Here is a 27,674-nt window from a genome sequence, read left to right on the forward strand (position 1 = left end):
GAGGCAACAGGAGTGAGACCACCGGCAGATGGACTGATGCGCGCAGGGAGGGAGGGAGGGTAGCGTGTGGGAGACTGCGACATCGGAGTCCTTTCCAGGTGCTCCCTGGCCTGCGAGGGGGTGGGGTGGGGTGAAAGAAACCTCTGAACTGGTGTTGCCTGCTGCCTCTGCGCATCGAGGAGGCCGAGCGGCTGCCAGCGACGCCCTCAGGTGAAGGTGTTGCAAGGGGGAGGCTCAACCCCTCCCCTCAGCAGCCGCAAAGCACTCACCACCCCTCTGGCACCCGCCAAGCCTCCTCCTTCCTTCTTCTCCTGATTCCCTGTGAGCGCTTCTGGCAAGGAAGAAGCACAATTGGAGGAGGCTTGGCGGGTCCATCTGCCACAGACATGGGTGCGCTGCGGACCACCAAAATTTCCTCTTGGGCCACCAGGGGTCAGCGGACCACCAGTTGGCGACCTCTGTTCTAGCCCAACCGCCTTCTCAAGCGGGAGATTCTATACCATGGGAGTCTAACCTGGCGCAGGGTCTCCTGCCAGGTGATCAGATAAGCCGTTTTTCTAGAATAGTTTTGGCAGAGGTGTCCAAACACGGCAACTTGAAGACTTATGGACTTCAACTCCGAGAATTCCCCAGCTAGACAATCCATTCTGTCTGTCTGTCTGTTTGCCTGCCTACCTACCTCTCTAACATATATTTATCTATTCATCTGTCTGTCTATCTGTCTATCCGCATCCATCTACCTACCTACCTACCTAACACTTTACCTCTCTATAATCTATTTATCTCTCTATTTGTGTATACGTGCGCATCTGTCTACCTATCTACCTACCTACATCTCTATTTATTTATTTATCTATCAATCTATCTACCTACCTAACACACTACCTCTCTATAATCTATTTATCTCTCTATTTGTGTATACATGCGCATCTGTCTACCTACCTACCTATGTACATCTCTATTGTCTGTCTGTCTGTCTATCTATCTATCTATCTATCTATCTATCTATCTATCTATCTATCTTCTATCTATCATTTATCTATCTGTCTATCTATCATCTATCTATCTATCTTCTATCTATCATTTATCTATCTTGTCTATCTATCATCTATCTATCTATCTATCTATCTATCTATCTATCTATCTTCTATCTATCATTTATCTATCTGTCTATCTATCATCTATCTATCTATCTTCTATCTATCATTTATCTATCTTGTCTGTCTGTCTATCTATCTATCTATCTATCTATCTATCTATCTATCTATCTATCTATCTATCTATCTATATCTATCTATCCCTCTCTCTCATGATGACTTAAGATTCAATCATTTTGTGCTGTGATGCTGCACTCATGTTAAAAATGGAGGAGCTTAGAATGGATAACCTTTTTTGACATTGTGATTAAAGCAGCAGGAGTCTGTGGACATTTGTGGGAATTCTGGGAGCTGAAGTCCACACATCTTCAATTTTGCAAGCTGGACTACATCAGTTGCTATGACTCAGCTTCCAAACCTTGTACTGGAATGTTTTCCTTCTAATGAACGCCAAAGGAAGGTTGAATTCTGTTGGTCACATTTGAAAGATATTGGATAATGACTAGCTCTAGTTTCACATATTCAGATTTGAATATCATTTCCATTCATCTACTTTTTTATTTTAGTGTTTTGATAGCTGCAAATCCAGGTTGCAAGTACCTTTTGGGGGGTGCCTCATAACTTCTCACAGTCAGGAAATTTCTCCATTGTTCTAGAGGGGAAATCCTTCTAGAAGCACTCGTTCCCTTTCTCTTTCCACAAATTGGTGTGTGTGTGTGTGTGTGTGTGTGTGTGTGAGAGAGAGAGAGAGAGAGAGAGAGAGAGAGAGAGAGGAGAGCGGGAGGGAGAGAAAGACTGAGAGAGAGACAGAGACAGAGAGGGGAGAGAGAGGGAGAGAGGGAGAATAAGAGAGGGAGAGGCGGAGGGAGCATAAGAGAGAGAGAAACAGAGAGGAAGAGAGAGGGAGGAAGAGAGAGACACAGAGAGACAGAGAGGAAAAGAGGGAGAGTAAGAGAGAGAGGGAGACAGAGGAAGAGAGGGAGAGGAAGAGAGAGACACAGATAGAGAGACAGAGAAGGAGAGAGACGTAGAAGGAGAGAGGGAGGGAGAGAAAGACTGAGAGAGAGAAAGACAGAGAGGAAGAGAGGGTGCATAAGAGGGAGAGAGACAGAGACAGAGAGGGAAAGTAAGACAGAGAGAGACAGAGAGAGACAGACAGAGAGACAGAGAGATGGAGAGAGAAAATTTAGGACCTGCCTAGCTTGGCTAGTGATCTAAACAGATAGAGAGTTTCCATCTGACTTCTTGTCATTGAAATAAGAACCCATTTCATCTTTATCTTTGACGCGCACATGCAGCATCAAAGGTCAAAACAACCAGTGTGGTTGTATTAAAGGGTCCATCCCTGGACATTGAGAAGCTGAATCACTTTGGGTTTTGACACTAGAAAGACCAAAGAGACTGAAAATAACACCTGTTATGTGACTTTGCTTCTGTTTGGGATAAGGAGGGGAGAGGCAAACTCCGGGAGTTATCATACCACGTAATAATAACACAGAGTTGTAGTAGTTGTTGTATTGTCTGTTCACTCTTCACTGACCTGGCATGCCTGATAGGGCTGCTGCCTAGACAAATTTATCTACAATCCTTTTCTCCTCTCAAATCAAAAAGCAAAGGAAAAAGCGAAAGTAGTAGCATTTAGACTTATACGTGGTTGAGAGAGAGAGAGAGAGAGAGACAGAGACAGAGAGAGAGACAGAGAGACAGAGAGAATAGAAGAGGTCAGGCAAATAATGGATGCATTGTCTACCCCCCTCACCCCGAAAATCATAGGATGCTCTGGAGCAGAACATGTAGGCAGCAACGAGTCATTTGCTTGCAAAAAAAAAAAAAGATATGTTGCCATTCGAGTGTTTGAGTACTGATGTGGAAAATTGTTCCGACGGTTGTGATATTGTGCTTGCCTTGATTAAGGCTTAAAAGCATGGTTAGCTTCAAAGGTGTTGCTTGTTCCAACTGGTGCTCGGCGTAGTCTGGGTTTATAATTGGCTAGTTATCATGGAATCCAGGTATGGCTAGGTGGGAAGGGTCCTGTGAGAGAGTCCGAACCTCTTCTCGGAGCAAGGATCCGAAGGAGAGCCTCCAACGATAGAGGGAAGAGAGAAGCGCTACTTCTCTGTGTGTAATTGGCTCACAACTGGACTGCCCTTCACTTCAAGATATTCCTCTTATTATTCTGCTGGAATCTGCTTTCCTGTCATTGTTCTGAAGGGGGGGAAGAGATCTTGGCTGCTTTTGGTGTGACGTCCTTTCAGGACCTTAAGTGGTGGGATTGTAACATTTCTTTCGCTTTTTAAGGGAAAAATGTTCTTGGATCTTTCATTCTCTCCTGATTGCATTCTGATCACCCTAGAACTGTCCAGAGGGTAATTTTGGTGTCTACGGAATGAACAATGCAGAATAAAATTGGACCTAACACTGTTAGTGATTCTAAAACTGTACCATTTATTAACGCTATCTCTACTTTTTAATTTTCACGGATCTAGCACGCTGTTAACTCATTTAATTTGCAATTAACTTATTATTCCAAAAATCTTTTCCACAAAAATGATTGCCGTTCTGGGAACATTTGATATTTCTATTATCCAAATACAGATAGTCTTCGGGTTATGACCACAAAATTTTCATTGCTAGGTGAGCCAATTATTAAGTGAGTTTCCCCCCCGCCCCCATTTTATGACATTTCTTGCCGCTGTGGTTAAGTGAATTACATATGCCAGAGTTGGTTTCGTTTAGGTTAATGCCAGCTTGTTGCTTCTAATAAATCTTTTGAGGTTTTTTTGAAGCTTGGCTCGAGGCTCATTCTTTAATTAGGGCAATCGCCGGAACCCTGAACACACTGCAGTTGTTAACTTAGTAACATAGTTGTTAAGTGAATCGGGCTTCCCCATTGGCTTTGCTTGTCAGATGATCACAAAAGAGGATCACGTGACCCAGGGACACAGCAATGGGTCATAAATCTAAGTCAGTAGCCAAGCATCTGGATTTTCTTCACGCGACCATGCGGGATGTTGCAACAGTCGTAAGGGTAAAACATAGTCCTAAGTAACTTTTTTTTCAGTGCCATTGTGACTTTGAGTGGTCACTAAATGAACTGTTGCAAGTTGGGGACTACCTGTATAGAACCATAGAGTTGGAAGGGAGCTAAGAGGTCATCAGGCTCAACCCCCTGGACAAGTAAATATGAGTCAGTTGACAAGAGTAGAAATTTTGATCACGTGACCAGGAGACGCTGTCAAGATCAACAGTTTTAAGTCATCTTTTTCACTGCCGTTGTAACTTTGAACAGTTACTAAATGAACTGCTGTAAGTCGAGGACTAACTTGTAATGAACCATGCATTTCACTCTCTTAAGTGGTCTACTTCTGTGATTATGAGCACTGGTTTTTAAATATTCAGCAATATCCACTCGGATTTATCTAACTAAGTCGCGTCTATATACACTAATAGTAACTTCCGAGGACAAAACTTGCTGGCAAGTAGCCAGTCAAATATCAGGAGTTGACTGAAGGGAACGTTTTATGATATTTTGTATTATGTCGTAAAATGTCACATGGTACTGTTTATGTCTTAAAAGTTTTTATAAAGCTTGCCGAATTTCAATTCCATGAGAGTCGTGGATCCTGGATTTCGGAAACATTCTGTAAATTAGCCCATTTGAAGGTACCTTGGTTCAAACATTAGTATCCTACAGTGCACCATTTTGCTGAGTAAACAGTTACACACAGACCAACAGGAGAATTTTAACAGCGTGTAAATATAGGGGAGTGGATTCTACAAAGCGTGTTTTCCAGAATTTAACAGGCCCTGTTGGTTTCAGTAGAATAACGCTTCCTTTAGAGAATGCAAACTTTTTATTCCTTCTTTTGGGTAGTGTCCAAGTCACCTTTGGAGAACTATTTAATAATGCTGACAGTCACAGATTTCAGTAAGACTTGTAAAGGGCAAAAATGGTTTTTGCCAATCCCTCCCTGAGATGTACAAACAAAAGTAATAAAACTTAAGGCTTTCCTTGTATGTAAAACTAAAACCATTAAGCACTGCGAAAGTTGAAAGATTTTTGGAGGCCAAAACAGTAGCAAGCACGAAGAAAAAAATACTTTAATGTGCGAAATGACAGACTAATAGCTTAATAATCAGACATTTCCCAAATTTGCCAGATTTCAATTGTCAAAACATTGTATCCATCCCAAAGTTAGTCTTCCTATCCTCTCAAGAGTGAAAAAAGTTTTAAAATAAATCTTTTTGAGCAAGGTTTTATTTATTTTTTTCTGAAGGAAATCCGCATTTGTAAAAAATATAATACAAATCCAGATGTAAAAATACAAGCAATTACTGTTGCCTCTCGCTAATATTTATGAAAACAACTTTTAAATTACAAATGCTCTTTTTTTTTTTTAAAAAAAGCCCTCATTAGCTTAATATCAATAGACATTTTTGCCATTTGGGTTGTCATTGGATGTCATTAATGATCCCGTCAATTTATGCAGATCAAAGTTAATATTTGTTGAAGCAGAAATGGAAGAATAAGCATTTGCTTGCTAATTATGATGTTGGGTTTTTTTAATGGCTTGGAAAACCTTAATTATAAATGATCAGAGCTGATCTTCATAGAGTCGACTGGGGAAGGAAGGACTTTGAAAACGAATAGGGTTTTTTCCACCACTCTTACATAAATCACTCCCGGGTCGAATCTCTCCTTTCAAAAGGTGATGTTTTTTAATGAACTTTGAAATTCGAAAAAAAAAAAAAGTGAATTCTGTCTGGCATTACTTGAAAGAAGATAAAGTTTTGGGATTTTTATTCTCATTCCTGTTTGTTTTTTTTTTTTGAACAGCTCTGCAGGTGAATAAAAAATGTTTCTCAACTGTAGGTGGGGGAAGATACATTTGAACAATATGAATCGATAATGCAGTCCCTAGGTTTTAATTAGGGATCTATTCTAAGATTTTTTTTCCCACCCAAAGCTTCCTCTGATTCTGAAAACCACATTTATGAAAGCCAGTGTTGTGGTTAGCCGGAAGCAGGCGCGGACGGCTGAGGAGAGTGAGGATTCAGCTGAGGTGCCAGGACCATTCAGGAGTGGATTGCTGCCTTCAGAGATTGTGGGGGCTGGCAGCAGCAATGAGGAGGTTCCCGAGGAGCCTGTGCCAAGTGCGCGTGTGCGCAGGCTTGCTTGGAGGAAAGAGCAGTTACAACAGCATGGGCGACTCGAGAGTAAGGCTGCAGGGTAATGGCTCCTCCTTCAAGAAGATAAAAGCCAGCTATGAAATGAATGTACTTTGCAGAAGGCAGAGACGTTTTGAAACTCAGCCTCGTGGACATTCCAGTATCCTGAATTTGTAACTGAAGATTCTTATTTTGCAAATTTTTTCTTATCTTTTAACTTTTGGCAAGTCTTGCACAGTTTGGCAAGGCTTATGCTTATCACAGCTAATTATTTTGTAGAAGCATTAAAAGGTTTCTGTTCCCTTTGGATTGTGTTTGATTTGTTGGAAAAGGGTGTGGCTCAGAACAGCTGGCAACACTTTTTCAGATTCTGGAAAGTGTTTTCGTTGGGGTTGGCCAGATCTGAAAAGGGAGAAAAAGGCTGAAAGCTGAATAAAACTGACAACCATAACATAATTGAGGCCGAATGTTCTATTCCTAAGTGAGAGAGTTGTTCTCAATTTTGCTCTGTTTTACAGCCTTTCCTGCCACCATTCTTAAGTGAATCGCTGCAATGGTTCAGTTAGTAACATAGTTGTTAAGTGAATCTGACTTCCCCATCGTCTTTGTGTGTGAGAAGGTCCCCAAAGGAGATCATGTGACCCTGGGGATAAATATGAGTCGGTTGGCAAATGTTTGAATTTTGATCATGTTGTCATGGGGAAGCTGCAACAGTCATAAATGTGAAAAATGGTCATAAGTCACTTTTTTCAGTGCTGTCGTAACTTTGGATGGTCACAAAATGAATGGTTGTAAGTTGAGGACTCTTTCTGACCCAGCTTCCCAAACGTGACAAACCCACAGACGTGAACTCAAAAGATTCCTTTATTAGGAATGCCGGTAGTCCCGGCAAAACGTTTATCTCGCAGTCTAATAAATCTGTCCAGCCAGAAGATGAGTAGTTGTCTTCCACATCTATTCATCTCCATCTCCCGCCTTTTATCCCCAGAGCTAGGGTATGGCTTTGCTAGTAGCGATAGCTCTTCCGTCCCAAGGACCGGCCCGTAGATTTCCACTGCTCTCCTCTCCTCTCCTCTGCCTTCTGTGTGTCAGGCACTGGAGCCAGCTGTTCCTCCTCTTCCTCATTAACCATCTCCAGACATGGCTTTTCCATCCCAAGGACCAGCCCACAGATTTCCACTGCTCTCCTCTCCCCTGCCTTCTGCTCATCCATGCGTCAGGCACTGGACCCAGCTGTTCCTCCTCTTCCTCATCAGCCACCTCCAGACCTCGGGGCTGTTGACTCTCCATCTGAGGGCTGATAGACATCCCAGGCTCCATCTCAATCCCTCTTCCTCCTTCTCTTTCTCCTCCTTCTCCTTCTCTTCCTCCTTCTCTTTCCCTCTCCTCTTTCTCCTCCTTCTTCCTTTTCCCTCTCCCTCTCCCTCCCCCCTTTCCTCTATTCCCTCTCCCCCCTCAGAGCTCCCAGGTGGTCCTGATGCTGACCCTGACTCCCCACGGTCTCTTCCTCCTCTGATTTGGCTGCTGGAGAGGCTGGCAGCCGATGGGCCACTACAGGACTACTTGTAAAACCAAAACCTCTGCACCATCGGAGTGGCATTTTTAGATCCCTGGGAAAATGAGGTAGGAATGTGAAGGATATTTTCTTTGCAAAGTGGAAAGGGCTATAAAGATCAGCATTCTTCCTGGGTTCTTGTCTCTCCCAGTTTTAATTGCTTGGCTTAAAAACACCCGAAAGTACCGCTTTTTGAACCCATGCATCTCGGTAATGATGTGGATTCCTGACATTCTATTTGCATTTTGTTGTCCACGGTAATAATGTGAATGGTAAGAAATGAGCAAAACATTTATTTAAGCTGCAAAGCCGTAGTTCGGTTCCTGTTTATTCGCTCTCGAAATTTTGACTCTGTCACCGATGGACTTTTCTGCTTGGTTTCATCCTTGTAGAGAAGGGGAATTCATCATCCAGCCCCGAAAGGTTTTGAAATAACAGCTGAGAGGTTAGGGGCAGGGGGCAGAGGCTGGCAATATTCAGCAAATAAGGCCTCTTAGACAAATAGACACACAGGTACAAGGGTAGGCTTCAAAAAAAATTTGCAAAGGGTTTTCTGCTCGGTTGCTGGGTGGGTGTGGCCATGATGGCTGATATACAAACCATGTTGTGTTTCAATATTAGATGGCCTAGACCAGTGTTAGTCAACCTGGTCCCTACCGCCCACAAGTGGGCGTTCCAGCTTTCATGGTGGGCGGTAAGGGTTTTGTCCCCTACTTTATAAATCACCATCACTGTGGAACCGGTGGGCAGTTAGAGAAATTTTTTACTACTAACAGAGATACAAAAGTGGGCGGTAGGTATAAAAAGGTTGACTACCCCTGGCCTGTTGACGTTTGTATTTTATTGTGTTTTATCCATCTAGGTGAAATGTTGATATATATACACACACACACACACACACACACACACACACACACACACACACACACACAGTATGTTGCAAGTCCATGTATGATATGCCATACACTAAATCAATAAATTCCCAGAAAAACACGCCAACATGCAACTTAGTCGGACATGCCAAGGCACTTGGGGACAGTCCGCTTGAAATTAATATTTTGGTCTTGCAGGGTCTCAGGGCTACATCCAGGGGTTCAAAAATTTTAGCAAAGGGTTTTCTAGCCGGTAGTTGGGTGGGTGTGGCCATGGTGGGCGTGGCCTAGTCGGCCTCCTGCACTACAGTGTGTGTGCGGGGTGTTTTTGCCCTCCCCAGGCTCCGGAGGCTTTTTTCGAGCCTCTGGGAGGGCGAAAACGGGCCCCCTGGGCTCCGGAGGCTCTCTGGAAGCCGGAAACAGGCCCATTTCCAGCCTTCTCAAACTTCCAGGGGGCCCGTTTTTCACCCTCCTCGAGCGTCCGTGTGCGCCCGGCCCTTACCTGCATCCAAAATGGGCCGTGTAGGGGTTCCTGGGAGGGGCAGGGTGGGCAGGGCCAGGCAGGAGTGGGATTTACACAGAATCTTAGCTTAGGGACTCTCTCTACAAACCCCCAGCAGCCAAACCCCTGGCTTACGACCATAATTGAGCCCAGAATTTCTGATGCTAAGCAAAACAGTTGCTAAGTGAGGTTTGCTCCACTGCACAAACTTTCTTCGCACAGTTAAGTGAGTTGCTAAGCGAATAACCCGGTTGTTAAGTAAATCTGGATTCCCCGTTGACTTTGTCCGGCAGAAAGTCGCAAAAGGGGGTGACGTGACCTCCCAGGGCAGTGCAATGGCCATAAATACGAGTCAGTTGCAAAGCATTTGAATTCTGATCATGTGACCAAGGAGATGCTGCAATGATGGTAAATGTTAAAAAAAAACAAAAACCAGTCCCTTTTTTTTTTCCAGTGCTGTTGTAACTTGGAACGGCCACTAAATGAATGGTTTAAGCAAGTCAAGGACTAGCTGTAGAGACAAATTGAAGCAAATTGCCTCTTGAAAAAAAAGCACCTTTGGGACAACTGGGACCTGGATGGCTAAGAATCTCCATAGACATAAAGATAAAAAAATAAAACTCTATTTTCTGCTTTATGTTAAAGCAAAATATATATGACTGTGGGAAATATATATGACTGGGGGTCAATTTGAGTTGGATTGAGTTGGATAATATATGAGTGGGGGTCAATTTGAGTTGGATTGAATTTGTTTGTTTGTTTTTTTCAATTTGTCCAGTACTTTGAATTTTTATTTCACCACATATTCCAGTTATGGTTTATTTTGATTTTTTAAAAAATCTATAGAAATCTTAACAGGGCAGAGATCACTTAAGAAAGTTTCAGTTCTCTGGTTTCTCCAAGAACACAGTTTTCCCCCTGTACTTCAGTCAATCCGCCAAGCCTTGCATCCGCAATGTGATATTAAAAATCTTACAAATGAAATAAAACAGGATTTTTTGAGTTCTGCCGCAGTTTCAGAAGCTGAACTGGTAGGAACTCTTAAGAGCTCAACTGCTCCCTGTGTGGAGAACAACGGTGGCCTTTACCCCTGAAAGTTGAATTTAATCTCTACTCCATCTAAAGGTTGTTGCCAATATAAAATTAAACAGTTACATTTAGATGACCCTGCTTTCTGATCAAGCTATTTCTCTATACAATTAAGAAAAACCCTCTATATGAACCTGTAGTCCCTATTTGGGGTAGAGCCGTGGGGAATGAGACTGGATGGAGCTGAGCGTTTTCTGGCCGGATGCCCTTCCTGACACCTACACAGAGTTCGCAGCAGATATTTTGTCTTTGCGCCCCGATAGAGAAACGTTTGTTGCTGCCTAGGCTTGATCTCTCAACCTTCCGAGTAGAGGCAAGCTTCTTTACCACTTGGCCACAACACCACTCTCTGTTTCTATATACAATAGAATAATTTAAAAAATATATCAATTTTCATTTAAATCAAGAAGGGTTCGGACTTTGCCAAGTAGGCTGCTCTAATCACACACGGCAACCAAACAATGAATTCTACTTCGAAAAAAATTACATCATGATCTGCAACACATTATCACATCGTCCTACGTTTCCCCGAAAATAAGACCCTGCCTTATATATTTTTTGCCACCAAAAAAAAAGGCACCAGGTCTTATTTTCCAGGGATGTCATTCACTGATTCGCCTCATTTGCGCACGTTGCCTCCGGCCTCCTTTTCACTGTTGGAGGCCTTCAGGCACTACTTCTGTGGCCAGCAAAGCTTTTCTGAAGGATCGATCCAGAGCTTGCTTATCAGTTACAAAGGCCTCAGGAAAGCCTTGCCAGCCTTGCTGGCTGCAGAAGGAATGGGCCAACAAGGCAGGTTTTGGGGTGTGCAAGGCCTGGCTACACCTGTCCAAAGGTAAGTAGTAGGGTAGCTCCATTCTCCCCCCCACATCCCCACCCTAGATTAATTTTTATCCATCTACTCTGGAGTGGGTGGGATTTTAATTAGGGCTTATTTGGGGGTTAGGGCTTATATTTACACATATTGACTTATGACTATAATTGAGCCCCAAATTTAATGTTTATTAAATGAGTTTTGGCCCCATTTTACAACTTTCCTTGCCATGGTTGTTAAGTGAACCACAGCAGTGGATAAGTTAGTAATCCAGTTGTTAAGTGGACGTAGTTTCCCCGTTGACTTTGTCAGAGGGTGGCAAAGGGGAATCCCATGACCTCGGGACACAGCAACCGTCATAAATATGAACCTGTTGCCAAGCATCTGAATTTGGATCACATGACCCTGGGGATGCTGCTAAAGTCATAAACAGTCATAAGTCACTTTTTTTGGTGCCGTTGTAACTTTGAATGATAACAGATAATCAGAATTGGAAGGGACCTTGTAGGTCATCTAGTCCAACTCCCTGCCCAAGCAGGAGACCCTACCACCATTTCTGACTGATGGCAGTCCAGTCTCTTCTTGAAAGCTTCCAGTGATGAAGCTCCCACAACTTCTGAAGGAAACTTCGGTTCCATGGGTTGATTGTTCTCCCAGTCAAAAAATTCCTCCTAATTTCCAGGTTGAATCTTACCTTGATCAGTTTCCATCTATTATTCCTTGTCTGGCCTTCGAGTGCTTTGGAAAATAGCTTGACCCCTTCCTCTCTGTGGCAGCCCTCAAATATTGGAAGATGCTCTCCTGTCTCCCCTGGTCCTTCTCTTCACTAGACTAGACATGCCCAGTTCCTGCAAGCGTTCATTGTATTTTTTAGTCTTAGGAAATATCGAATTGCTAACTAGAGCATACAAAACTTTTGCCAGATCAATACTCGAATACAGCTCATCAGTCTGAAATCCGCACTGCATATCAGACATTAATACAATTGAGCGAGTCCAGAAGTATTTCACGAAAAGAGTACTACACTCCTCTGCTCTCAACAGAATACCCTACACCACCAGACTTGAGATTTTGGGCTTGGACAACCTTGAACTATGCTGCTTACGGTTAGACTTAAGTATAGCACACAAAATTATCTGCTACAATGTCCTACCAGTGAATTACTACTTCAGCTTCAACCACAACAATACAAGAACACACAACAGATACAAACTCAATGTTAACCGCTCCAAACTTGATTGCAGAAAGTACGACTTCAGCAACAGCGTGGTCAATGCCTGGAATGTGCTACCTGACTCTGTTGTTACATCCTCAAACCCCCCACTCCTTTAACCTCAAACTAACCACTATTGACCTCACCCCATTCCTAAGAGGTCTGTAAGGGGCATGCATAAGTGCCTACTGTCCCTGTCCTATTGTCCCCATTTATTTGTACTTAATCATCCTGGTTGCTCTTATGGTCACTAAACGAACTATTGTAAGTAGAGGACTACCTTTTATTTTCTAAATGGGCAATTTGTGAGATATTCCGAGGCAAAAAGAGAACATCCATCCATCTCTCTAATTTCTCTGTCTCCATCTCTGTCTCCGTTGTCTTTTCTATATCTCTATCAATTATCTCCCCCTCCCTCTCTCACATTCCCCCCCCTCCTCTCATTTTTTTTCTTTCTGCATTTACTGGTCAAATCAAGTTCATGCCACAGACTTTCAAGACGAATCTGCTGTTTATTTGAGGGCTTGCAGAACTCCAGAGAAAACCAAGATGGAGCTCTATTTTGAACACATTTTGTTGTAAAACATATTTATTCTTGGCCTCCTGCGTATTCTGCCTGGAAGTCATTCCAGCGATACTTGGATTATATACTCACATATTCAGCCTGTGCTTGTTCCTTTGCAAAAATGTGTTCTTTGACAAAAAAAAAATTGGTAGAAACTGCATCTCCTTGCTTTTCATCCTCCAGCTTTATGTTATTCCACCCTATGGACTCTTTCTTGAGTCAACAAAATAGTTTCCCAGTCTGAATTTGTCAAATCCCCCTCAGCTCAGTGATGGAACTGGTAACTTCTGTTTCCTTTGCTGTTTTAAGGTGAGACATGTTAAGGACAGTAATTGCTGGTTTCCCCTGGTTCCTTCAGTCCTGTGTCACCAGCTGGTGACCACCAATTTTTTAAAAAATACCCTTTTATGACCCTGTGCTTTGATTAAGGCTTCCTGAGACTGTAATTAAGCACACACATAGTTCAAACAACACTTGTTTTATTTCAACGCTGGGAATTACGTTTGTTCCCAGCCTGTAATGAGCCCCAAACAGTCCCTCAAGATAAGCACCCACACTTCTTCCAACAACTAAAGGGCCAAATTAACCGTAAAAATCCAACCGAAGTGCAAAGTCCACACAGAGCTTCAAGGTTTAATCCAAACAGAGTGAACGACTTTGCTTCCTGCAAAGGTTTCCTTACCTTTGCCTGTCCTTTATACCTTATGGGATATTGCTGCTTTGTTTCTTTGCCTCGCATGACTTCTTGCCTGGAAGCCGTTGTACTAACAGCATTTTGCTGAACTGCTTGCAGTCAGAGGCTGCAGGAGGTGTGTGTTAGTGCTTTGTTCTGGGACTTTCCATAAACATAGGAACGCTTGGGGGAAAGTTGGAGCAATAAAGGGGGGTTCAAACTATCAGCTTGCTGTGTTGCCTCCATGCCTTGCCCCAGGTCATCACAGGTTTCTGTTTCTTCCTCCCAGCAGCTTTCTCTCCCCCCGCCCATAGTCTATGGCAGGCTGGAGCTCAGGATGACAATTGTGACATCTCCAGCCTTACTATTCAATGTTCTATGTTCTATATCTTGCAAGTCCGAAAATACAAATCTCCTTCCCCTTTTTTTAAACCACTAAATAAGTTAACAAGGTTCCTTGCTCAGTTTCTTCCTTAGTTTACTTTATTGTGATTGCACCTCGTACAACGAAATCAAACACCATCTTCAGTGTACATTATGACTATGAAAATAAACACAAACACACATCCTTCACATTCTGTACATTGAATTGAAAACCCCTGATATTGCATTAATATTGCACTGTACAGTAGAATTCAACAGAGCTACTGCCCTGGGACAGAAGCTGTTTTTCGGCCTATTTGTCTTTGTTTTTATTGTCCTGTACCATCTGCCAGATGGCAATAGTTCAAAAAAAGGGGATGCCCAGGATGAGATGGATCTTTGAGAACATTTTGAACTTTCTTGAAGCAGCAGGAGCTATAAAGCTCTTCCAAAGAGGGGAGAGGGCAACCCATGATCCTCTGGGCAATGACGTTAACCCTCTGGAGTGCTTTCCCGTCTGCCACTGTGCAATTGGCAAACCCTACAGAGGTGCAGTAAGTTAAGATACTCTCTATGATGCAGCGGTAGAAGGTCACCAGCAGTTTTTCATTCAGTTGTTGTTTTCTGTGAAGTCTCAGGTAGTAGAATCTCTGCTGGGCCCTTTTGACCAGGGCTGCAATGTGGGCACCCCAGGTCAGGTCCTCTTTTAGGGTAACACCCAGAAACTTAAAACTGGCCACTTGCTCCCCTCGGTCTCCATTGATAAGCAAGGGCTGGAGGTCTGATCTGTTCCTTCTATAGTCCACTATAGGCTCCTTGGTCTTATTGGTGTTGAGGACCAAGTTGTTGTCTCCACACCACGAAAGCAACCATTGGTCCACCTCATCTCGGTAGGTAGACTCCTCTATCCTGAAGATGAGTCCCACCACTGTTGTATTATCTGTATCAACTTCTTCTAGGTGAAGGAAGGAGTACTCTTCCCACCATTTCGTAACTACAGAGAGAATGAGTGAAAAAGGATAGAGAGGTTCTAGAGAATATGAAGTCTGCAGGAGGAAAAAAGAAACATCTGTTGGAAGGCAGGACTGACTTAACAATTGCAGTGATTTGCTTAACAACCATGGCAATGAAGGCCATAAAATGGGGCAAAGCTCATTAAATAGCTGCCTTGTTTAGCAGCAGAAATTTTGGGTTTAGTTGTGCTCGGAAGTCGAGGGCTACCTCTGTGTTCTGTCCTCACTACATGCTAGTCTGTATGCAGCTTGACATGCAGCTAAACCCACCTACCCTCCAATAAAATGGACCATGTGTGTAGATCTGGATGCTTTATTGAAAGAACAGGATATGGTAAACTGGGGAAAATAGGGATACATACAATGAGAAGCAAATACTGGGTTACTGCTCAACATAACAATTAATAAATACAAGCAATTTAAATCTCACCAGCGATGCTCTGTGTGTGGGACATGGGTTTGTCCTTTGATGGCCATATGCCACAGATTAAGATGGATTCTTCTTTGTGCTTCTGCCTTCTTCAAATGCTAAAGGAAACGGAGTCTGGCTTCCCAGCATGCACTTGCTTTGAGAGTGCTGGCTGATGGGTAAATGGGTTTGGGTCAGCTTCAAACAATATACTTGGTATTTGTCTCTCCAAACACTAGATGGGGCTAGAGAGCAACAACAGTATATAAAGATAATATGTTGGGGCACATTTGTCCTTCCGACCAGTAGATGGGGCTAGAGAGTTACAACAGTATATAAAAGTTATATGCTGGGGCATAACACTCTGTTAAGTGTGTTCGACACCTTGGGGTATTTATAAATATAATAAAGAGGGAATATAAATAAATATTAATTAATTTATAAATCACTATCAAAAGTACACCACCACCTGAAACCTTGAAAATAGACAATCTTTAAAGTGCTGCCTATGACTGAGCCAGAATTCCTGAATTCTGTTTCCTGATTTTCATCAACTGGAAGACCAGTCTTTTTAAGTGATCTATTTCAGCCTTAAGACCTCATCATAAAAATGGGGAAACTGCAACAATTTATCTTGGAGAAAAGGCAGGAACAAGAACCAGCGAAACCTCTTGGATATTGAAAAGAAAACAGTGCCATAAATTATTAGACATTCTTTTAAAATAGACTTATATTAAACATGGGCCCGGGAAAAAAAAAAAACATTGCAAAATTTCTTGATCGCTGCCAGATATTTACTTTCCCAACTCTAGGCAGGCATATATTTCAACACACAATGCATGTAATAAAACTTTGATAGCCAATCCTGAACTGGCGCACCTCCGTATCATATCAAATGATGATTTTTTTTAAAAAAAACGTGTGAATGAATTATAATAAAAGCTAGGGAATGCTTGATAATGAGCTATCGGTGCTTGCAAGGGGATGTGTACCCCACTCCCTTGGCAGCATGGGATCTGCAGCCTCCTTCCAATTAAATCAGAATAAAGATGACTTTAATAATTGAAATAAAAAAAAAATGGCTGCAATCATCCAAGGCTGCCCATTTTTGAAGCTTTTACCACCAGGCTGAAACGTCTTACGTTAAGAGATCGTGGAGTAAGATCACTCAGCCTCCGCTCTCCTTTTCCAAAAACACATCCAATGGACTGAGATTAAACTCATTTTACCATCCAAAATATTTTAAACTAAGTTTTGGCTTGGCCTTGCTTCTCTTTTATTTATTTGCTTTATTGTATATATAATTGTGAAGGTGCTCGCCTCGCCCCAAAAGGTTGAGAGTTCAATTCTAGGCGTTGACAGATCTCCCCAAGGGCACAAGGAAAAAATATCTGCTGTGAACTCCACGTAGGTGTCAGGAAGGGCATCCGGCTAGTAAACACGCAATTCCATCCTTTCGCCCTGACTCTGTCCCAAATTAAGGGATTAGAAGGTCATAAAAAGGGAATTTTATGATATATAATTTATAAACTGCCCAGCTCCCAAGACTTTCCTTCCCTTCTTTCTCTTTCTTTGTTTCTCTTTTCCTTCCCTTCTTCCTTTCCTTTCCTCTCCTCCCCTTCCTTTCCTCTTTGCTTCTCTTCTTTCTCTTTCTCCTTTCCTTTCCCTTCTTTCTCATTTCCCTTCCCTTCTTTCCCTTCCCTTTCCTTCCGTTTCCCTCCCTGTTCCGTCCCTTCCCTTCCCCATCCCTTCTTTCTCTTTCCCTCTCCCTCTCCCTTCCCCTTCTCTTTCCTTTCTTTTTTGCTTCCCTCCTTTCTCCTTTTCCTTCCCTTCTTTCTCCTTCCCTTCCCCATCCCTTCTTTCTCTTTCCCTCTCCCTTCCCCTTCGCATCCCTTCTTCCTCTTTCCCTCTCCCTTCTCCTTCTCTTTCCTTTCCTTTTTGCTTCACTTCTTTCTCTTTTCTGTTCTTTCTCCTTTCCCTTCCCTTCTTTCTCCTTCCCTTCCCCACCCCTTCTTTCTCTTTCCCTCTCCCTTCCCCTTCTCTTTCCTTTCTTTTTGCTTCCCTCCTTTCTCCTTTTCCTTCCCTTCTTTCTCCTTCCCTTCCCCATCCCTTCTTTCTCTTTCCCTCTCCCTTCCCCTTCGCATCCCTTCTTCCTCTTTCCCTCTCCCTTCTCCTTCTCTTTCCTTTCCTTTTTTGCTTCACTTCTTTCTCTTTTCTGTTCTTTCTCCTTTCCCTTCCCTTCTTTCTCCTTCCCTTCCCCACCCCTTCTTTCTCTTTCCCTCTCCCTTCCCCTTCTCTTTCCTTTCTTTTTGCTTCCCTCCTTTCTCCTTTCCCTTCCCTTCTTTCTCCTTCCCTTCCCCATCCCTTCTTCCTCTTTCCCTCTCCCTTCCCCTTCTCTTTCCTTTCGTCCTTTCCTTTTTTGCTTCACTTCTTTCTCTTTTCTGTTCTTTCTCCTTTCCCTTCCCTTCTTTCTCCTTCCCTTCCCCACCCCTTCTTTCTCTTCCCCTCTCCCTTCCCCTTCTCTTTCCTTTCCTTTTTTGCTTCACTTCTTTCTTTTTTCTGCTCTTTCTCCTTTCCCTTACCTTCTTTTTCCCTTCTTTCCTCTTCCCTTCCCCTTCCCATCCTTTCTTCCTCTTTCCCTCTCCCTTCCCCTCCCCATCCCTTCTTTCCTCCCCCTCTCCCTTCCCACCTCGAGCCGCAGAACCCAACTTCCAAGTCCTCCCGTATCTCTGCCTACGTGCCATCTCCAAAGAGACCCCTGGCCCAGTCGGTTGCTTGCCAGCCATCCGGTTAAGATTCAGCCTGGTACTTGCCCCCCTCCCCCCCCAAAGGGGACGACTGACCTAGAATGCCAGCGGGGTAGCCTGCAACATGACTTTTCTCCTTGATTGGCAGTGATTCTGGGCGTGGTTGATGGAGGCAGAACATGTAGGGAGGACATTTTCATTAACTCACATGCAGCAACAGGATGCGCTCTCCCTTTGTGCGTTGTCCGGTTTGTTTGTTGTTGTTGTTTTTTAAAACCGAGCCTCGTGTATCTGTTAATAATCTACTGATTAACCGATTTATATTTGGGCACAAAAGTTGCTATCCCAGCAGGGGACGTAATTGGCTGCATTTACAAGCCCTTGACCCTCTCGATGCAGATGGCAATTCCACGATGCCAAGCAGATGCCGCAAACGGCCTCTGGGGAGCCTGGCAACTGCTGCTCCGTGGGGCTCCCTAATTAAATTTGAACACCCCTGCTGAGAATTGGAGGCTACCTGGAATAATTTTCGGTGCTGCTCGGCTTGCTTTTCAGGGCTGTCTTGGAGGCTGTATTGAAAATGAAGTTTCTGCTTCGATGTTTGCAGACAGGCCCATGCCAGGAGCGGCTGAGGAAGACAAATGGCTTGGTCCTTTGGGAGAGGAGGGAAGCTTGGGGGAGCCCATGCGATTAAATAAATTCAGATACAATCATAGGTTCACAGAGTTGGAAGGGACATTGGTAGGTCATCTAGTCCAACCCCCCTGCCCAAGCAGGAGACCCTGCACTATTTCTGACAGATGGCAGTCCAGTCTCTTCTTGAAATCCTCCAGGGATGAAACTCCGGCATCCTCTGAAGGCAACTTCTGTTCCTTGGGTTCATTGCTCTCCCTGTCAGGAAATTCCTCCTTATTTCCAGGTTGAATCTCTCCTTCATCAGTGTCTATCCATTATTCCTTGTCTGGCCTTCAGATGCTTTGGAAAATAGCTTGACCCCCTTCCTCCTCTCTGGGGCAGCCCCTCAAGTATTGGAAGACTGCTATCCTGTCTCCCCTGGTCCTTCCCTTCCCTAGACTAGCCATGTCCAGTTCCTGCAACAGTTCTTCATATCTTTTAGCCTCCAGTCCCCTAATCATCTTGGTTTTTTGGTTAGATTGACAGACCTTGTAGGTTAACTAATCCAACCCCCTGCCCAAGCAGGAGACCCTACACCATTTCTGACAGATGGCAGTCCAGTCTCTTCTTGAAATCTCCAGTGATGAAGCTTCTACCACTTCTGTTCCATTGGTTGATGGTTCTCAATGTCAGAAAATGTCTCCTTATTTCCAGGTTGAATCTCTCCTTGATCAGTTTCCATCTATTGTTCCTTGTCTGGCTGCCACCTCGTGACTGATCTGGCTGACCTTCACTGCTCCTGCTTTTTCTCTGCCCTACATGTTCTTGGATCAGGTGCAGAAGGCAGTTCCTCCTCCTCCTCACTGACCGGTTGCAGCGGTGTGCTTTCCCCACTTGAAGTCTCGGGGCTGTCCTGCTGCAGCTGCGGTTTAGCCAAATCGTTCTCAGGTGGCTGCTCAGAGCCATTGACCTAGTCCCTTCCTGATGTTTCTGGGACTGGCTCATCTACCTCCGAAGTGACATCTGGAGATGTATCTGGGGAAGCATCCAGGGCAGACACCTCAGGTTGTAATTTTGAATAAATGATTGTAAGTTTTTACTCACCTGTTTAGGTGATGTGAACTAGGGAAGGGCTTGTCTGAGGTGTTTTCACAACTTATTTTTTGGGCCCTGGATCAATCCACGTTTATCTGAATGTTGCCTTGGTAGCAGCTCTTCTTCCAGTCCTATGGTCTTTATACAAATCTTGTCCTCATATGTATCTATTTCTTACATTGTTGCTGATGTCCTCCTCCTCCTCCTCCTCCTCCTCCTGCAATAATATTTTTACTGTCTTTTGCCTGTATCTAGTACTGAAAATATATAAGCTTCTCTTTATTGAGAATCGCATCAAGCCGTTGTTTTTGAATGGTTAATTTCTTGCATATTTGATTGCAATTTTGAAATGTTACACACAGTCTTCCAAGTGTAATTGTACTCTAAAAGAAAGTAAATATCGGGTAATAAGAAGTGAATTTAACTAAGAGATTGAAAGAGAGAGAAAAATAGTGTAATTGAAAGTTGTGCAGGGAGTTGCCGTATAAAGTTCATCCAATTTACGCAAGATTTCTTTTCTCTCCCACTCTCCCATGGCGAGGGAAGCTTTTTTTTGGATTTATATGAGGTTGGATGTTTGGAGTAATTTTACACAACATTGTGGCTTGCTTGGTTGTTATTTTTCCAATTTTGCTTTGCTTTCAATATTTCCCCATATCTGCGGCTGTCTCTAGCCCCTTTGTATTTGAAACCAAGAGAGGGGAATTGTGTATTTCGCTCTGACTGAAATAATCTCGGTTCCCGTATTTCATGAAATGATTGAACATCAGATATTATGATCTGATTTAAATTACAGGCTTGGGAATACTTGAGTCGCATGAATTAATTAGCATTAAAAGCCAGAGTTGAAAATAAAGCATTATACCTCTTATCCCATCCAGACTTTGCTTATGCCCAAAATCTCCCCTGGTGTTTGGGGACAGGAAAAACCCATGTCTCTGTTAGCTGAACCGCTCAGGAGTAGTTGCTTGAAGTATTTAGGTATTGATCTAAGAGTGGTGTAGATTAATAATAATATAAAATCTTTTCTTTGTGTTCACTTCGGAAATCTTTAAATATCTAAACTTTGATTTATCATGCAAATCCCCTCTTTAAAGATCGGAAGATTTGAGTCCTGATATTAACCAGACTCCACCATATTTATTCTAATAGCATTAGAGACGCTCCAGCAAGTATTCTCACCCAATTTGAGGCAGGGGCGTTCTCGGGTCTGGAAAATGTCTAGTATAATCCCCTGCCCAAGCAAGGGACCCTACACCAGTGGTGGCTAACCTTTTTGGGCTCCTGTGCCAAAAATGGTGCATGCGCTTGCACTCTCGCACTCATGTGCCAGCACCCAGAAGACAATGCACCACCCCACGTCCCCTACACATGCGCACATAATCCTCCCCCCCCTTACCTTCACTGCGCCTCAAGCTGATTTTCGGCCAGTTTGAAGCCTTTTTCGGCCTCCCAAAGGCTTGAGGGAGGCTTCTGCAGGCTTTGCAGGCCGAAAACTAGCCCCGTTCATCACTCCCGGTATTTTCAGAAAATACCTTTGGGAGGCTGAAAAAGGCCCGAAACCGGCCGAAAATCAGCTGTGAGGTGCACGCATGCCCAGTGAGGTAAGTTTGCCTGCAGCTTGCGTGCTGGCACAAATGGCTCTGCATGCCACCTGTGGAATGCGTGCCATAGGTTCGCCATCATGGCCCTACACAATTTCTGACACATGGCAGTCCAGTCTCTTCTTGAAAGTCTCCAGTGATGAAGCTCCCAGAACTTCTGAAGGTTGTCCACTGATTAATTGTTCTCCCGGTCAGGAAATTTCTCCTTATTTCCAAGCTGAATCTCTCCTTGTTCAGTGTCCATCCATTATTCCTTTTCTGGCCTTCAGGTGCTTTGGAAAATAGCTTGACCTGCTCTTTCTTTGTGGCAGCCCCTCAAATATTGGAAGATGCTATCATGTCTCCCGTGATCCTTCTCTTCACTAAACTAACCAAGCCCAGTTCCTGCAACTGTTCGTTGTATCTTTTAACCTCTGGTCCCCTCATCATCCTGGTTGCTCTTCTCTGCACTTTTTCTAGAGTCTCAACCTCTTTTTTATAGTGTGGTGACCAAAACTGGATGCAGTACTCTAGGTGTGGCCTTACTAAGGCTTTATAGAGTGGTTTGCTTAACTGACATCCCCTCATCACCACCCCAAAATAGTAAAATTGGGTTGGTCGCTTGATGATTTGCTTTATCACCATCACGACTTAGGATTGTCATTGCCAGGGTCAATTATGGTTGTAAGTCAAGGATTACTGGTCCCTTCCTGTTTTGGAATAGATTTGGTTTTGTCCATTTGGTTTTGTCTTTTTGCATCTCTTCTATTCCTGAGGTAATGCCAGTTGTGGGACTTGAAGAAGATCAACATAGTCTCTTCGCTGACATTTACTCAAGGCAATCAAATTAATTTTGATCTCAAAACTCTAAGTAGATTGTATCCAGGTTACCGTACTACTACAACAGATCGACAGCCTGTCAATTGCCTTTGGCTGGACAATTTGTTCCTTTATTTCCTTTAAAAAGCTCAGATTCGGAGCGCGCATCTGACCCGCCTCCCTTCCATTCCCCTGTCCTCTGGAACGTAATCTAAAAACAAGCACAAGTATAGAATTAGTTGTTGCTGTGCCGTGACTGGCAGTTCAAATACCCAAACAATAGGAGTGCTGAATTGCAGGGATGGCTGAAAAGAAAGATGGTGTTGAAATAATATGGTGCTTGAAAGAAACTTGAAAGAAACGCAAAGCCGATCTGCTTTGTATGTATTTGTACAATTTTTTTCTTGAATTCTTGACAAGAAACGTGATGTTTGAAACTGGTGTTCATTCGATATATATTGTATCTGTCTGTCCGTCTGTATCTATCTGTCTATCCATCCATCTATCCATCGTCTGTCTGTCTAGCTAGCTAGCTATCCCATTAACCTATCCATCAACTATCATCAATTTTCTTTCTTTCTGTCTGTCTGTCTGTCTGTCTGTCTGTCTCTCTTTGTAATTTATCAATCCTATCAAGTATTATCTATCTATCCATCCATCCATATCACATTTCTATCATTTATCTGTCAATCATGTCCATCTGTCCGTCCATCCATCCATCCATCCATCTACCCTACCTCCTTATTTCCAGGTTGAATCTCTCCATGTTCATCTATTATTCCTTGTCTGGCCTTGGAAAATAGCTTGACCATCTCCTCTCTCTTTGGCAGCCCCCGAAATATTGAGGGTTGGAAATATCTCTGCCATTAAAGTGACCCGGTCCTGGGTAGAATGGTATGAATTTATATTTTTAAAGATTTAAAAAAATTAAATTAACATTTCCCCCTTTTCTACTTCTTACAATTCTGACATGAGATGAGACAAGTGTAACTTAGAATGGTTTTAAGTCAAGGACTACCTATATGATCTAGAATGACCGTCTGTTTTTCTTACAATCGAGTCCTGCTTTGCAAATTCTGTCTTTTTTCCTGTGCCCATTTTTTTCATCTCCAGATGAGCACGGAGCTCAAAAGTTTCATTCCTTCATTTTGCCCACCTGCTCAGGTTTTTATGAAAACAACCCAGTTCTTATCTGCCGAATAGGATAGAATCGGATAGATTCAAGCCCTCTGGAGTGTTCTCACTTCTTTGTTGCTTTGCTGGTTCTCCAACAAATTTCATAACGGCATCAAGAGGGACCCAAGCAGTTCGCTGAATTAATTTCTTGGAGGCAGTTCCACAGGGCTCAGAGAAAATACGATGGTTTTTCCTGCTTTTTTTTTTTTAAAGCACCGTGTACTTCCTGTCCCTGGTGAACATCCAGTGAGTAGAAACTAATATTACTACAACATTGAGGCATTGCATTTGGCAGCGCTCAAAAGAGGGGTCATAAAAGCAATCATGGAAAAATGAATTTCCGAGGGAAAAGGCTGTCGGGAGAACATGTGGAGCATATGTTGCGCATTCGGTGAGCAAGGCAGTCCATGCCCAGATGGAATGGAAAGCAAGTGAGAATCTCCCCTAAGTTCTCATGAAGTCCACCACATAAAAAGGAAATAAGGCGGACGTGCTTTGAAATAATTAATCAGAAACACGATTTGGGGATACGTTGCAAAAAAACAAACAACAACCCCACTCTTGGAAATAGGATTTGTTCAACTGAACGAATTTCACTCTCCCCTTATGCGCTGGTCTGTTTCCGTTACACGCAGCAAGGAATGTTGAACAGTTTCTTGCATTCGGAATCTGTAGTTTGAAGTCTCAACAGTCTGATCCTTGAGTCTCAAAGGTATTTTTTCAAAAGGCAACTGGACTGAGTTGTTGTTTTTTTTTTCCACGAGGAAGATGTTTCGCTTCTCATCCAAGAAGCTTCATTGGTTCTGGCGGGATGGTGGGGAAGATAGAAGAATTAGTTCTGGCAATGTTCATGTGGATAGAGAGATCGGCTGGTTTGAAAGAGGGGTTGCTTTAGTGGTGTGGAGACAATAACTTGGTCCTCAACACCAGTAAGACCAAGGAGTGAATTATAGAAGGAAGAGATCAGACCTCCAGCCCTTGCTTATCCATGGAGACCAAGTGGAGCAAATGGCCAGTTTTAAGTTTCTGGGTGTTACCCTAAAAGAGGATCTGACCTGGGGGGCTCACATTGCAGCCCCTGTCAAAGGGGCCCAGCAGAGATTCTACTACCCGAGGCTTCTCGGAAAACAACAACTGAATGAGAAACTGCTGGTGACCTTCTACCGCTGCACCAGAGAGAGTATTTTAGTATTTTTTTTAGTATTTATTCAATTTGTCAATCGCTTACAAGATAACAGGTATAAGAATAAACATAGTTTTGAGTACATGAGATAGATACTTATAAGAAAAAGAAACAATAGGACAGGGACGGTAGGCACGTTGGTGCGCTTATGCACGCCCCCTACAGGCCTCTTAGGAAGGGGGTGAGGTCAATAGTAGATAGTCCAAGGTTAAAGTTTTTGGGGTTTGGGGAAGAAACCACAGAGTCAGGTAGAGGATTCCAGACATTGACCACTCTGTTGCTGAAGTCATATTTTCTGCAGTCAAGTTTGGTGCGGTTAACCTTGAGTTTGCATCTATTGTGTGCTCTTGTGTTGTTATGATTGAAGCTGAAGTATTCATCATCTTAACTTACTGCACCTGTGTATGGTTTGCCAATTGCACAGGGGCAGATAGGACAGCACTCCGTCATAGCCCAGAAGATCATGGGTTGCCCTCTCCCCTCTTTGGAAGAGCTTTCTAGTTTCTGCTGCCTTAAGGAAGTTCAAAACATTCTCAAAGATCCATCTCATCCTGGGCATCCCCTTTTTTTGAACTATTACCATCTGGCAGATGGTGCAGGATAATAATAATAAAAACAAGGACAAATAGGCTGAAAAACAGCTTCTATCCCAGGGCAGTAGCTCTTTTGAATTCTGCTGTATAGTGCAATATGAATGCAATATCAGGGGTTTTCAATTCCATGTATTGACTGTGAAGGATGTGTGTCTGTGTTTATATTCATGGTCATGATGTGCACTGAAGATGGTGTTTGATTTCATTGTACGAGGTGCAATGACAATAAACTAAACTAAAAGAGGCCATTTGTGTTAAAATTGAGCAGCCCTCTCTCAACAGAGGGGGAGGGATGGGACCCTACCTCCCTACTCTCCCATCTACAGTGCAGTTCTTTGAGCAGTTCCAATAAGGTTCCACCCCTATTTGCACCCTGATACAGATAATCCTCAGGGCACAAGAGCTCTCAGGGAGAGTGCTAATGACCAGATGACTGGGAAAAAAAATATGATTCTTCCAACCCCCTTCCCATCCTGTCAGAACTAATTGTTCCATTGCCCCCACCGTCTTGCCAGAAGCAATGAAGCTTCTTGGATGAGAAGTGAAATGTCTTCAGGCAAAACAAGAACGTCCAGTTTGTCAGAGTATATTCATGAACTGGAATAGAGCATGCTAACAAGGTCAGCCAATGAATAGGCATAGCAACTAAATCAGCTAATGAGGACAGTTTGGAAACTGAAACTAGAAGTAGCCTAGGCGTGGCTCTATGTTAAGCTCTGCAACTCTGCAGTTATGTTGAGCGCTGAGTCTGTCTATTGAAAATGAAACGACTTCTCTCCTCTGTTATGTATAATGCTTGCCTGCTGAACTAAAGTGAAACTAGAAATTCTCTCTGCTACTGAAGTGACTTGCAACATGTTTCTGTCTGAGTTTGTTCCATGTTGGAGAAATATACAACTGGTTTGTAACATTTACTTATTATGTTTATAAAGGTGTTAAATGAAGCATCGGCCATCTGTGTTTATTTTCCTGGAGCTGCAAAGCTCTGACTATAGTTGCACCTTTCAGACAATTATGACAATCCATAGACATTGATTTTGGGATGTTTCTCCTCTATGCCTTGCCAGATTTTTTTACTTTAGATTTAATTGAGCAAAAACATGGCCTGGAGGCTGATTACAGTTGACAATTTAAGACTCGTCTTCCCCAGTTCTGCCCTTCTCCAAATTTGTGGTCTGGTACCCTGGAATTCCCAAACAGGTGTATTTTCTTAGAACTTTTGTTTCTTAATCTCTCTGACTCTTCCTTATTTTGTTGAGTTGTACCTGCAATTGTCTCATTGCAGCTTCCAAAGAACATCTTTTGGGTCATGGTTCTTTCTTCTGCGTATCCATGAAGGCATTGAACTTGGCCAATCCTTAGCTACGAGGGATTCAGAGCATATTGAGGTAAGATGGCTGAAATTCAAGTTTGCTTCAACTGACTTTCTTTAGTTGAATGAAGTCTCTCTGGTTTTAAATAGGCGCTACTATAGAAAATTAAGGAACACCGATTTCTTCCTTGATGTGTTAACAAGCAAAGGAATGAAATATTGGTTCTCCTGTTCAGTTGAAGATATGGATGGTTAGCATATGGATGCTAACTGAACGATATTTCTGTGAACGGCAGTTACCTTTGAAAGGAAGTTATTTATGGGTTACATGTAACAGCAGGTTGTCAATTCCCTGAGTAAAGATAGTGTCAGGATTCTGGCACTTAACCTCATTTAAATCATGAATCTCGAGCCAAACTTCCAAAACTTCAAAAGGATTGATGGGGATTTAACATGTCCAGTACTGCCTGGGTGTAGCCGACTCTGAGACACATCATTCACTTGTCACCCTTGACCCTGGTTTCCCCCCACACCCCTGGGTGTATCGTAATTCATATTCTCCAATGGGACACATCCATAGCCCAGACTCATCAATCATGCTCTCCAGTTAGAATTTTGCGTGGCAGAAACTTCAATCACCTAGTTACTATCTTTGAAAACATTTATGGAATGCACTTTTGATTTCTAAGCTGCTGCACTGTTCCCCCCTCCCTTTCTGTTGGCAACTCTAAAAAGACCATAGAAATATTTTGAGTTGACAGTTGCTTCTTTTCAACTTCTTAAGGTAGCTTACAGTCCTAGGACTTCTGGTTGGCTTCCCATCCTTATAGTAGCCAAATCCATCCTTGTTTAGCTTCAGCTTTTCGAAGTCAGGCAAGTTCGGTCTGGTCCAGCCTACCAACTGGAGCCCAGAATCATAACAGATTCCCGGAATTAAATTGATTTTAATTCCGTGCAAATGGAAGTAAGTGAGATGAAATTTAATCAATTTTAAATGCATTTTAAATCAAATTTAACTTTTGTCTTCTCACCGTCTACTTTGTTGCTTCCGTGCATTTCATTTCATTATTTCATTTCATTTCATTATTTATATCCATTTCTGCATCTCATTTTTGACCCACTTTCACAAAGCTGGCATAGTTAACTAACTTCTGTTCCAATTATCATTTGTTACTCAATGGCATGAAAATGGTCATGGGCTTCCTTGGGGCCTCCAA

The 27,674-nt window shown here is 43.0% G+C and overlaps 1 protein-coding gene across 2 annotated transcripts in view; it reads left to right on the forward strand.

Annotated features, from left to right (window-relative positions):
• The window catches only part of MEGF11 (multiple EGF like domains 11), a 498,439-nt gene that overhangs the window by 97,789 nt on the left and 372,976 nt on the right, over nucleotides 1-27,674 (forward strand). For both annotated transcript variants that reach the window (XM_026709368.2, XM_087941849.1), the window contains exon 2: nucleotides 26,431-26,533. The gene's annotated coding sequence lies outside the window, so the exon portion shown is untranslated. The remainder of the gene's footprint in view (nucleotides 1-26,430; nucleotides 26,534-27,674) is intronic.

Source organism: Pseudonaja textilis, chromosome 13 (assembly GCF_049901715.1).
Source record: "Pseudonaja textilis isolate UNSWEBS1 chromosome 13, rPseTex1.2, whole genome shotgun sequence".
NCBI classification, from domain to species: Eukaryota; Metazoa; Chordata; class Lepidosauria; order Squamata; family Elapidae; genus Pseudonaja; species Pseudonaja textilis.